The sequence below is a fragment of the Capra hircus genome, chromosome 14 (assembly GCF_001704415.2).
Source record: "Capra hircus breed San Clemente chromosome 14, ASM170441v1, whole genome shotgun sequence".
NCBI classification, from domain to species: domain Eukaryota; kingdom Metazoa; phylum Chordata; class Mammalia; order Artiodactyla; family Bovidae; genus Capra; species Capra hircus.
Genome location: NC_030821.1, coordinates 1694687 through 1710418, shown reverse-complemented (window position 1 = coordinate 1710418; position 15732 = coordinate 1694687). Strand labels below are relative to the sequence as shown.

Sequence of the window (15732 nt, the reverse complement as noted above, 5' to 3'; positions counted from 1 at the left end):
GCGGCATTTGGACTACACTCTGTCTTCCCAAAACATAAGCAAAGCAAACATGCGGGTGGTGGTTTCATTAAGAGTTGTGAGGAGGGAAGTTGATGAGCTCAGCAGTTCATAACTGTAGTTGAATGTCTGTAGTAATGAACAGTAGGCAGTACAGAATGTAGGCGTGGAATTCAAAAGAAAGACCTGGCTTGATTGAGTAGATTCAGAAGTCTTTGGAACATTAGACTTGTAGCCCTTGGAAAGAATAAGACCCTCCCACTGAGGGCACTCACATACCATCTTACACAGTAAACTGGCTAATACGTAGAAGAGCAAAGGCACTTCACATATTTGCTTTCAATCTTTAATATAACATTTCTTCCAGGGAGGAGATTTTATCGTAAACTAGCATCAGACGCCAAAAGTCATTCTGGGACAATAGACCATATGGGAAGAAACAGTTAGGGAAGGTGACGGCCAGCATTGATAACAGGGTATGAAACTGTTATAACTAGCATTACTTAGAGCAGGCATTCAAGAAGGCTGATATCAAATAAGATGTGGTTTCAAAGAAGGTATCAACCCATTAACTTCACATGCTTAATGAACACACAAGTGGTCATGGTTTATTCCATTTTCTACAAAATGTATTGGAACAATGTATCTAACCACATGTCATGAAATCTTGTGAGCTTTATCTCAAGGTGAAATCTGAAGTTCCTTTCCAAACAGATTTCATATCACTCATGAAATAAAACTCTTATCTTGATAGTAATCACACAGCAGATTCCATGCATCATGTCACATTCAATTTCTGTTCTATTGGTCAAGCATCAATATGCACTATTAATACAATGGGTCAATCGAAAGGCTACATAGTGAATCTAAAAATATCAATATCTTAACAATTCTTTATAGAGTACACATTACTCTTTAAAATTGTCTTTCGTAAATACCATCCAAATAAGACAACAGTAGCCTCATTCTTTTCCCTTTCCAACTTTTCTATATCACTTAATGCTGTAATTACTCTTCCACTTTACCTGTTTCTCTTTTCCTTTCTTTTCTTAAAAATTAATTAATATATTTTAATTGGAGAATAATTACTTTATGATATTGTGATGATTTTTTTCCATACGTCAACATGAATCGGCCACAGGTATACATGTGGCCCCCATGCTGAACCCCTCTCCCACCCTGGGTTGCCCCACAACACCAGCTCTGGGTGCCCTGCTTCATGCATCATCCTTGCCCTGGTCATCTATTTTAGACATGGTAATGTGCACATTTCGGGGGCGTTCTCTCATATCACCCCACCCTCGCCTTCCCCTACAGGGTCCAAAACTCCGTTCTTTCCATCTCTGTCTCCTCTGCTGCCCTGCATGTAGGGTCATTGGTACCGTCCTTCTAGGTTCCATATACATATGCATTAATATACAGTGTTTGTCTTTCTCTTTCTGACTTACTCCATATAATAGGCTCCAGGTTCTTCCACCTCATTAAAACTGATTCAAACACATTCCTTTTTATGGCTGAGTAATAGTCCATTGTGTACACATACCACAGCTTTCTTATCCGTTCATCTGCTGATGGACATCGAGGTTGCTTCCATGTCCTGGCGATAGTAAACAGTGCTGCGATGAACATGTCTCTTCCAATTCTGGTTTCCTCTGGGTGTATGTCCAACAGTGGGATTGCTGGTTCGTATGGCAGTTCTATGTCCAGTTTTTTAAGGAATCTCCACACTGTTCTCCTTAGTGGCTGTACCAGTTTGCATTCCCACCAACAGTGCAAGAGGGTTCCCTTTTCTCCACACCCTCTCCAGCATTTGTTGTTTGTAGAATTTTTGATGGTGGCCATTCTGACCAGTGGCCACTCTGTCTGGCCTGACCAATTTAGAAAGCGGAGACATTACTTTGCCGACAAAGGTCCATCTAGTCAAAGCTATGGTTTTTCCAGTGGTCATGTATGGATGTGAGAGCTGGACCATAAAGAAAGCTGAGTGCTGAAGAATTGGTGCTTTTGAGCTGTGGTGTTGGAGAAGACTCTTGAGAGTCACTTGGACTGCAAGGAGAGCCAATCAGTCCATCCTAAAGGAAATCAGTCCTGAATATTCACTGGAAGGACTGATGCTGAAATTGAAGCTCCAATACTCTGGCCACCTGATGCAAAGAACTGACTCATTGGAAAAGACCCTGATGCTGGGAAAGACTGAAGACAGGAAGAGAAGGGAACAACAGAGGACAAGACAGTTGGATGGCATCACCGACTCGATGGACATGAGTTTGAGCAAGCTCCAGTAGTTGTGATGGACAGGGAGGCCTGGTGTGCTGCAGTCCATGGGGTCGCAAAGAGTTGGACACGACTGAGCGACTGAACTGAACTGATTCTGACTGGTGTGAGATGGTACCTCATTTCAGTTTTGATTTGCATTTCACTAATAATGAATGATGTTGAATATCTTCTCATGTGTTTATTAGCCATCTGTATGTCTTCTTTGGAAAAATGTCTGTTTAGGTATTTTGCACACTTTTTGATTGGGTTGTTCATTTTTCTGTTATTGAGTTGCATGACCTGCTTATATATTTTGGTGATTAATTCTTTGTTGTTTCATTTGCTACTATTTTCTCCCATTCTGAGGGCTGTCTTTTCACCTTGTTTATAGTTTCCTTCATTGTGCAAAAGCTTTACGTTTAATTGGGTCCCATTTGTTTATTTTTGTTTTTATTTCCATTACTCTGGCAGGTGGGTCATAGACGGTCTTGCTGTGATTTATGTCAGAGAGTGTTCTGCCTATGTTTTCCTCTAAGAATTTTATAGTTTCTGGTCTTACATTTAGGCCTTTAATCAATTTTGAGTTTATTTTTGTGTACAGTGTTAGAAAGTGTTCTTCTCTTTTCACCTTTAGGAATTCAGCTTCCTGAAAGGACATCAAAAGAGCTAGTTTCAAGACAAAATATTCTCAGCCTACATTTAGAGGAGGACAATAAATATGTTTGACATTGAAAATTTAGTTAGGAAAAGTTGGGGTGGAAAGATAATGGTAATAACTTTAATAATGACTAATATTTGTTGAGCAATGCTTTATTACAGGTACTATACCCAATACTTTAGGTGCTAATTGAACCAAAAATATAAATTAGAAATCATGTGTGGCCGAAGAAATAAAGGAAAAGGAAATAACATCTGTGAACATCAGCTTTGTGTCAGATCTTTGTACATATCATTAAACTTATTTTTCTCAGGAAACTTATCAGATGAAACTTAGATTCAAACCCAGATCTTTTGACCAACAAATGCTCATGCTTTCTCCTGTGAGGCTTTGACCTGTATCAGGTAGCCCCCTGGAAGGGAGAGGCCCTGGTCCTAATGCAACTCAAAACCCTGCCACTGGCGGCACTATCACGAGACAAAAAAAATAAAAAAAAGTAACCCCTGGATTCCTGAATAAAGGAAAAAAAAACACAGAGACGGGGCAATGCATACCCAAATTAAGAAAAATGAGGAATTTTCATAATGAAAGGTGAGATGCTGCTGCTTTGAACAGGATGGTGAGTGTATCACATACATTGGGACATGGAAAATCATCATTTTGTACAAACAAGGGTCTTCAGAAGGGAAGGACCTAGAAGACACATTCCTAGCTAGGTCCTTTCAATAAAATCATTTAAAATGATCTAGTGATGATTTGAAACATGATACAGAAACATGGTTATTTTTAGTTGCATTTAAAGACTAAAATTAGGAAACATATCAGTGCTTCTCTGACGGCTCAGATGGTAAAGAATCTGCCTGCCAATGCAGGGGATGTGGGTTCGATCCCTGGGTCAGGAAGATACCCCGGAGGAGGAAATGACAACTCACTCCAGTATTCTTGCCTGGAGAATCCCATGGACAGAGGAGCCTGGCAGGCTATATAGTCCACGGGGTCACAGAGAGTCAGACACAACTGGGCACCTAACACTCCTAACACAAGGAAATATATCAGTGAAAGGTCAGAGCTAGTCCTAACATACTTGTAGAAATAAATCACACAGCTCTAATTCCAGGATTCTGGGGAAGCAGGCAAAATCAGAGGGTCACTAAGACCCAACTTCTGCTCCATGGACGAAAAAAGACTGGAACTGAGACCTGCTGTGTCATGGAAGAATCTTTAAAGAGAAGACATGACTCAAATTCTCACAACTGTCCCTGAATTTTTAGACATGATTCTGATTCTCATTATTGTCCTTGAATTTTTAAAAGATGTTCTATGAAATAAAAGTAGAGGCCAAGGCCTGTCCAATAGGAGATGTACACAGAGAAATGACCATGAATATTAGGGCCAGGAAAAGACATAATCAACATTTCCCATTGATGTCAGATACACAAATATAGAATTTATCCCAGGGCATATCACTGAAATGATATCTAGAAGAAGGAAGGCACTTTAATGAGTCATTATTCTTTCATTTGCATGGGGGATAGGGGACAGGGGGATAAAATTTTAGTCCTAAACTGCACGTCTCGTTGGAGTTAAAATAGGATTGTCATTGGAATTTCATTTTAAAGGGCTAAAAATTGACAGATCAGAGGATGAGATGAAAACTTTGCTTGACTCTGCTAGTACAATGATCTGGAGCACAATGGTAAAAAAGCACAAAACAGAACCAATTGGAGCTGGTTCCCTTCACTGACTGATTAACAAATAAGAAAATCATATCGGCACTGCAATCTGTTTCCCCAAATATATCTAAATGAAGAAAAGGAGATTGAAAATGGTGATACCATTAAATTGCAAAATTTTCTTCCACTATTAATTTCTCTTAAATTTGAAGGAGTATAATTTTTTTAACTTTAAATTTATAGTCTTAATTAATATTAAAGATATTTTAAAATGAAGAAACAAAATTTATCATTTTTTTCAAAGTTGCTATACTTTTTTTTAAAAAAAACACACAAAGGAGAAAGTTGCTTAAAGATCAGTGTTTAAACAGTCATAATATCTACATATACAAATATCTAGAACTGCATTTATTTTATACAACAAATTGATATTCAGCCTAGCTTTTCCTTGTCTTAATGCATTCCTTGTTCCTTCCCCATCAGCTAACTCTAACATCAGCCTGGAGCTTTACTGTTTTTCTAGAAAAGATCTCTTGCCATTGTGCCTTTGAGTGACTAACATGCACGGCTCACATCCACTCCCATTCCAAAAAAAAAAGGATGTAAAAAAATGACATGTTAAAATCGAATGAAGTTTAACATCTTTTTGATAATTCCAAAGTTTCAAACTCCATCGTGTTTGTTGCACCTCTGACAGTTTTCTAAATTAATTTATTTATTTCAATTGGAGGCTAATTACTTTACAATATTGTAGTGGTTTATGCCATCAGCTCAGTTCAGTCGCTCAGTCATGTCCGACTCTTTGCAACCCTGTGAACTGCAGCACGCCAGGCCTCCCTGTCCATCACCGGCGTGCTGTGATTCGTGGGGTCGCGAAGAGTCGGACACGATGGCAAAAACCACTACAATATTGTAAAGTAATTAGCCTCCAATTGCCATACATTGACATGAATCAGCCATGGGTGTACATGTGTTCCCCATCCTGACCCCCCTCCCACCTCCCTCCCCATCCCATCCCCTGGGTCATCCCAGTGCACCAGCCCTGAGCACCCTGTCTCGTGCATCGAACCTGGACTGGCGATCTGTTTCACACGTGATGATATACATGTTTCAGTGCTATTTTCTCAAATCACCGCACCCTCACCTTCTCCCACAGAGTCCAGAAGACTGTTCTTTACATCTGTGTCTCTTGTGCTGTCTTGCATATACGGTTGTTGCTACCATCTTTCTAAATTCCATATATATGCATTAGTGTACTGAATTGGTGTTTTTCTTTCTCACTTACTTCACTCTGTATAATAGGCTCCAGTTTCCTTATGAACTACAGCATGTTCTTTTTTTTTAATTATGGAAATTTTCAAACATATAGAAATGTATGAAAATAGTATAAGATATTTTATCTACTTCTTAATAGTGATTGACATTTTCCAATCTCAGCATACCTCTGAAAAAAAAAGAGTTGTGTGCTCTTTAAAGGAAAATAAACTTTGAACCACGAAGTAATAAACTTACCATCATATTTTACATTATAATTATTTTAAACTGGATCCCATAAACCTATAAGTTTAATATATTGTCCTTTCATTAAACTCTTGGGTTTATGGGATGCACTTTAAATCTACATTTTACATATAAAGATATAAGTATATCTATATATAACTCCTCTACCGTCTGTCTTAAAGAATGAAATATTTAGTGGACAGTGACTGCAACTGGAAAACATAATACTGGAGGTCAGATTCTGTGTCTACCACAACAGACCAGACAACTCTTTGTCAGTCACTTATATTTTACATTTCCTGGCAACAGTTTCCTCTGTTCCAAGTTTAAGAGGTTAAAATCACTTCCAATTCTAAGATTCTATGATTTCCAGAGAGTACAGTTCAGTAGTATGGCTACCAAAATTTTCACTATTATTTGAGATATCGCTCTCATTTACATGGCTTTCCCACAAGTTTTTTATTTTATTTTTTTTAAGACATAATTTAAGTTGTTCAAATGTTCAGAACATATGTGAACTATGGACTTCCCTGGTGGCTCAGACGATAAAGAATCTGCCTGCAATGCAGGAGAGATGTGGGTTCGATCCCAGGGTGGGGAAAATCCCCTGGAGAAGGGAATGGCTACCCATTCCAGTATTCTAGCCTGGACCATGGGGACAAAGAGCCGGACATGACTGAGCAACTTTCACTTCCACTTCACTTTTCAAAGGCAAAGTTTAAGGGATAACCAGAAAATGTGTCATACACCCCATCAGAAAATAAATCTTTTTCAAATAACGTCATAATAAGAATCCTTGAAGAGTGTGGTAGAAATTTCTGCAAAGCCATCAGTAGCAGGAGACTGCAAAGGAACATAGAACTGAGTAAACCTGAAATCCACGGCATGAAATAAACCATTGAGTGTTCCCAAATCTGAGGACAGAGACTATTCTCCCCAGATTGAAACAAAAGACTAACTTGGAAGATCCCATAACAAAATTGAAAATTGTACTCACTTTCTTTGTTGCAGTAGCCACAGATTTGATGGCTTAAACAATACAAAACTGTTACATTTCATGATTTTTTTATCTGTAGTCAGAAGCCTAGCACTGATCTCACAGGGTTAATAGCAAGGTGCCCTGTCTTCCTTTCTGCAGGATCTGGGGGATCCATTTCTTGGTCATCTGCATGCTCACGGAATTCAGGCCCTTGCAGCTGTGGACTGAAGACTTCACAGGGGATCTTCCAGGCTGTCAACACCTGGGAGCCGCTAAGCTCCCAGAGGCCTTTCTCCAGCCCTCACACACGGAACGCTACATCTCTGAACCAATGATGGGGCGCCAAGTCCTTTCCACACGGCCATCTCTCTCTTTCACAGTCAGGAGAGAGTCTCTGAATTTAAGGACTCATGTAATGAGATCAGGCACATCTGGATAATCCAGAATATTCTCTCAATCTCAGGGTCCATAACCTTTATCACAACTGCAAGGTAAGGTAACAGTGATGGGTTCTGGGGATTTAGGGCATCAAAACTACAAAAATTTATTCAAAATGGATCACAGAGCTGAATGCGAGAGGTAAAACATTAAAACTCTTAGGAGAAATTATAGGAGGAAATCTTTGTGATTTTTGGATTAGGTTATAGATTCTTAGAAATGCAAGCAGGCAAACAAAAAGTAGATAAATTAATTTTATAAAAATGAAAAACATTTGTTTTTTAAGGGATACCACTGAAAAAAATAAAACAACAATCCAAAGGAAAAAACATTTTTAAATCACATGTGTCATAAAGGAAAGGCATTCAGAATATATAAAGAACATTTACAAGTTAATAATAAAAAGATAAAGCAATTAAAACCAGACAAGGAATCTGAGTAGGTATTTCTGCACAAACCATATTCAAAGAGCTAATTAAACACAGGAAAATATGTGCAATCAGCATTAGCCAGGCACCACTTCATACCTGCAAGACTGGCTGCGGCCAAAGGACGCCAAAAAGCGCGTGTTTGGTGAGGATGCAGGGAAGCTGGGAGCCTCATATGCTGCAGGAGTCATGGGAACAGTCTGGCAGGTCCTCAGACGGCTAAAGAGAGAATTGCCATGCGATCTAGCAACTCCTCCCAATCCAGAGAAATAAAAACATTCAACCACATAAAAACTTGTACATGGATGTTTATAAGGCAGCATTACTCATAACAGTCAAAATGTGGAGACGGCCCAAATGTTTATTAACTGATGAATGGATATATCTACTTATTAATAAATAATAAAATCTGACCTATGTAGATAATAGAATACTCTTTGTTAATAAAACATAAAATGTAATGGATGAAGGTCAAAAGCAGTATACTCTAGTGAAAGAAGTCAGTCACAACAGACCATATATTGTATGATTTCATATAGGAAACAATGGTAGTCAAATTTTGAAGATAAATATGTTGATGGTCACCTAAGCCTGGGGTATCTGGAATGCTTGTACAAGGATTTTACTTTTTAAACTAATGCTAGATTTTTGATTGATGAAAATGGAGTAAAATTAGATTATGATGGTAGCTGTGTAACTGCAGATATCCTAAAATTAACATTAAAAATATTGAATTTTATACTTTATTATTTATGGTACTAAATGAAAACTATTTCAAAAAGTATCTATTTTAGGTTTGTGATCAGCAACCTGGCTTTTTTGTATGTTGCTTTCAAATTCTCAATCCTTTATTAGCTTTTCTCTTAATACATTTATGAGGATGACTAGCCTAATGTTAAAGAGAAAAAAATCACAGTGGTCATACATATCTCATTTCTCATTTCAGGGAAAGTTTCTAATGCTTAATCATGACTCTTTTTGTTTGCCATAGATTTTGAGAGATAGCCAACTCATATTTTACATTCTCCACAAAGAATTTTCAGACTACAACAGCCCTGAATCACATCTTCCTCTTTGAGTGTCTTTGATATTTACTGTTTGCATCATACATGCAAAGACAATAATCTTTGTGTTCCAATATTGCTAAATACTAAACAACTTTCAGAGTAAAACGAATGTCATAACTTCCCAGGCTATACCAGCACAGAATGAGCTACTTCACCCCGACACACCCCTGGCAGCCATTTCACATGTAGTGCCAAACAGATTTAAAACAGCTTTTCATGATTATCAACTAATTTTGTGTATCTTTTATGACTGCATCTTATTTCTCCTATTAAGCTCCTAGTGGGCATTAACTGTATTTATTCATATTTCCATGAAGTTTAAATGTAGGTTCTCAGTAAATGATGGTCAAAGCGCTATAAGCACAGTCCGGGAAAGGCCTGGCCTAGCACTGAACCCCAGTGTTCACACTGGGTTCAGCATTTCTTCCGTGTCTCTGTAGGACACTCATTTTTTCAAAGGTATTGTGTTGTGTGTGCGCTCAGTCGTATCCAGCTCTTTGCAACTTCGTGAATGATAGCCCGCCAGACTCCTCTGTCCGTGGAATGTTCCAGGCGAGAATTCTGGAGTGGTTGCCACGCCTCCTCCAAGGGACCTTCTCAGCCCAAGGCTTGAGCCTGCACCTCCTGCGTCTCCTGCATTGGCAAGCAGGTTCTTTACCCCTAGAGCCACCTGGGAAGATTGTTTTCAAAGGGGAGGGAATACACATTTCAAGACCCGGGTTAACCAGGGAGAGTCTGGGCTAGGAGACTTTGCTGTACTCAACAGTTAGTACAGCTTCAAAGTTAGCAGCGAATTAGTCTTGGAGACCAGGACCTATGCAATGTCAGTCCATGTGGGAACCAGGTACATTCTTGTTCTCCTTTCCTTTCCTTAATTTTTTTTTTTTTTAATTTGAACATTCTGTTTTAATGGTCGACTGTTTTAGCTCCGATTTTGTGCAACCTCAGAATCAAAGCGATTTAAAGAAACTATTTTCGAGGTAAGTCAGGCCTATATTTCCCATTTGGAACATGAACAAAGAAAAGAATGAATCATCCACCAACCTTGTGTCGTGAACTGATATTAGCACCGTGGTTAAACCTTCCCAACTGTGTTCTATTGATTGAGCAACGAAACTCTGCTCGAACTTCTTTGCTCTTCCCTTTTCACACAAGGCTTTTCACTTAATGAACTGGCTCCTGAGATGTGAATTGTTGTCATTCCTTGAGCCACAGAGTTAAAAATACCCAGACTTCATCAATAAGAATTATAGAGTTAGGTTTTTTTCCAGTCTGCCAGTATCACCATAAAAATGTGAATAACATCTTTAGATCAAATAGTACATAAAAGAAACTTTAGCAATAAAAATTAATAGGGTATCCATTTACTGCCTTACGGTCTGTTGCTTATTGAATTAGTCCAGTTGCTGGGGATAAAATCATAAAGCTTACTAAAGAAAAATAACATAAAAATGTATTTGTTTATGATCTTTCAATACCAAGAGAGGAATCAAATCCCTGATTTGAAAATCATTTTTCAAAAATATAACAGAATACAGAATAAAAAAGCAATTTACCTTTACCCAGTAGGATATGTTCAGACTGCAGGAATCAGGCAAAGAAACTCTCCACCATGTGCAGTTTTTCAAGGTGAAAGAAAATCCTTGTCAAATCCCAGCAGTGGAAGGAAATGAGGAACGGCGATTAATAACACTGTTGGCAGGACAGAATAAACCTTGAGATCTAAACAATCTTCCATCATACAGAAAGCACATGAATCTATTATCTCTCTGTGTTTTTTAATTGTTGGCTTGTTCTTTCTAAAATACTGTGGAATTCAGTTTAAATGTCTGCAAATATTTCTCATCATTAAAGTAGAATTATAGAAATTATTAGTCAGCCACATAAATACCCAAATGCTCCTATTATTTTGAAGGACATAAAGTACTTCAGCTTTTCCAAGAGTTATTTAGTAATTCGAAATAAACATTGCTCATACACTGTCTCTCACAGCTTCCAGCTACATAAACTGAACACCATTGCGGCTTGGACTGCCCTATCTCAGAGCGTGATTCGGACTATTATGTCTCTTCTTACACAAATGAGCAAATATAATCACAAATATCCTCCCTTGGAATATTCACCTGATTAACAAACTCATACATTTTGTTTTTCTTTTTTACCTTTGATCCATAGGTTTAAGGGATCATAAATGGTGTCCTCTCTGACATAGGATACTTCTGTTCCATTTCGGATTCCTCAAATTTGAACATTCATCCTTCCTAGTAAGAAAATGATCATACTATAAGAGAGAATGCTCATCTATCAAACTGTACACATTAGGGTAACACTAGCTGTTGTTAAGAGGAGGGCATGGCGACCCACTCCAGTATTGTTGCCTGGAAAATCCTACAGACAGAGGAGCCTGGTGGGCTACAGTTCATGGGGTCGCAAACTTAGCACACAGCTGTTGTTAACAAATGTATCTCAAAATGATCCAAACAATTTAGGTTATTTTGCATTTCACAATATTACTGGAAAGGTAACTGTTTTGGTGGGAGAACTCTCACCCATGTAATAACTCAGGGGCGCAGCTTCACAGCACCTCTGCAATGGGTGAGACTGCCACTGACTGGTGATCGTCATCCCCACCAGCCTGAGGGGATGAAACAAGGGCTGCCCACCAGAGCACTGGGAGGGGCTTGCCGTGCCTCCTCACGGCGACTCTGACTACGACGATCAGAACTCTAAGCACCAGCTGAGAAATAAGACCATGCTGTGTACCCAGAAAGCAAAGGCAATGCATATTTTGATGAGCAACTAGTTGCTTCTCTCACAGTTAAATAACTTAAATTATACTTTGTGAAAAATTAATGTTTACACTTCATAAAAATCTGAGTAATTAGGTCATTTATAAACTTGGTATAAGTTCAGAATACTTTATATGATGTATTTTATGATGCAATATATCCATTTCCTAAAAATACCTGGACTCAAAGGAGTTGTATGACTTGATCTGAAGTCACAGATTTAACTACTTTCCTGCACTGCATTGAAAGCAGATTCTTTACCAATGAGTCACCTGGGAAGCCGACTCATTGGAAAAGTCCCTGATGTTGGGAAAGACTGAAGGCAGAAGGAGAAGAGGGCGTCAGAGGATGAGATGGCTGGATGGCATCACTGATGCAATGGACATGAACTGAGGTGAACTCTGGGAGATGGTGAGGGACAGGGAAGCCTGGTGCCCTGCAGTCATGGGGTCGCAAAGAGCTGGACATGACAGGCGAACTGAACAATAACAGCTACCATCCTAGCTTTTTTTTTGGCCCTGCAGCTTGTGGAATCTTGGTCCCTGAATGGGGATCAGCTCAAGGCCCCTGAAGTGAAAGCCCACAACCATAAGCCCTGGAGCACCAGGGAAGTGCCAAGCCTAGCCTTTCTACTGGGCATTTTCAGTGTCCTCAGTGAAAGAGGACTAAGCAAGAGCACTAACAGAACAGTGTCTGCTTTGCATTCAGTCTGCTTATTGACCTCTTCTTCCAACAATACCTCATGCTAACATAAGCCAAACTTGCTGTACAGGTAACAATCACAGAAATCGAGAAACGGTGTGATAGAGCGACCACTATTTCAGACACCTAACAGGTGCTCATTGCATTTTAAAACTATCTGACATTTTATCAGAGACAAATCCTGCTCCAGGTGGCTTCAGTGGTGAATTCTTCCAAACTTTGTAGAGAGAAAGAATGCAATCTATTCCAAAAACAAGATGAAGACAGAATACTTTCCACCTCGTTCTGTGATGCCAGCATCATATCAACACCAAAAGTAGACAAAGACATTACAAGAAAACTATAGCAAAATACCCTTCATGAACATAAATGCAAAACTAATCAACATCACATACCAAACTAATTACAGTAACATGTGAAAAAGAAACAAGTGGACGTACCCTGCAAATGCATGAGTTTTAAATATTCAAAACTCACCTGATCTCATAAACAGACAAAAGTAGAAAACCCATGAGAGCTTTTCAAACAATGAGCATGTTATGAAATTCCACAACTGTTAATAGAAAATAAACCTCTCAGCAGACTAGAAATGTGTAGAAACTTCCATTAGTCTAATAAGTAGCATTAAAAAAAAAAACTACAGCAAACATATTTAATAGTAAAAGACTGAATTTTTCCCCAGACTGAGGAAAAGCAATGACGTTCACTTTCTCCGATTCAACATCACACTGTAACACAAGGGGAATAAGCGTGCATACGAAGTAGAAGGGAATCGAACTACCAATGGCGCTTTTCACAGACCTAGAGCAAGAAAGCTCACAATTTGTGCGGAAACACAAAAGACCCTGAACAGCTTGCGAAAGAAAAATGGAGCTGGAGGAATGAACCTTCCTGGCTTCAGACTACACTACAGAGTCACACTCATCAAAGCGCGGTACTGACACAGAAGCGGCGATGCAGACCAATGGGGCAAGACCGCAAGCCCAGAGATGAACTCGTGCGCCGGTGCGCGCTTCATCTTGACAAAGGAGGCGCAAATATACAACGGAAATACAATAGCGAAAGCCTCTCCAACAAGCGCTGATGAGAAGACCGCACATGCGAAAGAATGAAACTAAAACACTTCCCAACGCAATACGAAAATAAACTCAATATGGATTAAAGACTTAGATGGAAGGCCAGAAACTATAAAGTTCTCAGAGAAAACATAGGCAGCATGCTCTAACGTAAATCACAGCAAGATCCTCTTTGACCCACGTCCTAGAGTAATGAAAATAAAAACAAAAATAAACAAGATTTAATTAAACTTGATAATAAACAGAATTAAAAGACAAGCCTCAGAACCAGAGAAAATAACTACAAAGGAAGCAACCGACAAAGGATTAGTCTCCAAGATATACAAGCAGCTCATACCACTCAAAACCAGAAAGAAAACAGCCCAGTCAAAAAACGGGCAGAAGACCTAAACAGATGTTTCTCCAAAGACATACAGATGATCAATAACCACATGAAAAGATGCTCAACATCACTAATTATTAGAGAAATGTAAATCAAAACTAACACAAGGTATCACCTCACACCAGTCAGAATGGCCATCATCAAAAAATCTACAAACAGAGAATATGGAAAAAAGGGAACCGTCTTGTACTGTCGGTAGAAATGTAAGCTGATGCAACCATTGTGGAGAACAGAATGCAGATTCCTTAAAAATCTAGGAACAAATCTACCATATGACCCCGCAATCCCACTACTGGGCATATACCCTGAGACAGCCACAGTTCTAAAAGACACACGCACCCAAGGTTCACTGCAACACTATTCACAACAGTCAGGCTTGGGAGCAACCTAGATGTCCACAAGAGATGAACGGATCAAGAGGGCTTGGTGCATATATACAACAGAATATCACTCAAGAAGGAGCAGCCTTGAGTCCGGGATAGAGAGGTGGATGAACTCAGACCCCATTAAACAGAGTGAAGCAAATCAGAAGGAGAAAAACACACATCATATATTAACGCATTTATACGGAATCTAGAAAAATGGTATTCATGAACCTATTTGCAGGGAAGGAATGGAGATACAGATGTAGAGAACTGTTTCGTGGACTCAGTGGGAAAAGGATAGGGTGGGACGATTGGAAAGAGTAGTATCGACATGTACATGCTATCGCATGTGAAACAGACGGCTGGTGGGAAGTTGCTCTGTGACAGCGAGCCCAGCCTGGCACCCTGTGATGACCGAGAGCAGTGGAGTGGGGGCGCGGAGGAAGGACCCAGAGGGAAGGGATGCATGTGTAATCGCGACTGATTCGGACTGATGTATGGCAGAAACCAACACAACATTGTAGAGCAATCTTCCTACAACTGAAAAATAAACTAAAAAACAGAAGGGAAATAATAAAAGTATTACGCTTCATAAAAACTACACAATTATCTACTTAGAAAGTCTTTACAGAATATAAAAAGGAGCTGGGGGCTTCTAGAGCCATCAGTGACTTTACAGAGTCACACAGGATGGAGCTAATATACAAAATCCAATTATTTTCTATATGCTAGCAATAAACAACTGGAAATTAAAGTTTAAAAGGCAATATTATTTATAATAGCACTAGATAATGGAATACACAGTTATAAATTGAACGAAACACATGACGTTGTGTATGCTTAAAACACAAAACACTGATGAAAACAGGCAAAGAGAATCTCAGTCATTAAGAGAAATAAATCAATTATGGGTTAAAAGACTTTACATTATAAACATGTCAATTAACCCCAAATAGATTCATAGATTCAATACAACCTCAGTCAAAAATCTAAGCAAAATCTCAAAAATATACAAACAACTTCTGCAGCTCAATTCCAGAAAAATAAACGACCCAATCAAAAAATGGGCCAAAGAACTAAATAGACGTTTCTCCAAAGAAGACATACGGATGGCTAACAAGCACATGAAAAGATGCTCAACATCACTCATTATCAGAGAAATGCAAATCAAAACCACAATGAGGTACCACTTCACACCAGTCAGAATGGCTGCGATCCAAAAATCTGCAAGCAATAAATGCTGGAGAGGGTGTGGAGAAAAGGGAACCCTCCTACACTGTTGGTGGGAATGCAAACTAGTACAGCCACTATGGAGAACAGTGTGGAGATTCCTTAAAAAATTGCAAATAGAACTACCTTATGACCCAGCAATCCCACTGCTGGGCATACACACCGAGGAAACCAGAATTGAAAGAGACACAT

The 15732-nt window shown here is 39.0% G+C and overlaps 1 long non-coding RNA gene across 2 annotated transcripts; it reads right to left on the bottom strand.

Annotated features, from left to right (window-relative positions):
* On the bottom strand, nt 2817–11251 carry LOC106502869. Of its 2 annotated transcripts, none has more exons than XR_001296540.2 (3): nt 11159–11251; nt 10553–10688; nt 2817–2899 (listed from the first exon to the last, which is right to left on the bottom strand). It is a non-coding gene; the product is annotated as an uncharacterized LOC106502869 (long non-coding RNA). The 2 variants fall into 2 exon arrangements; XR_001296538.2 differs by lacking the exon at nt 2817–2899 and adding an exon at nt 7684–8148.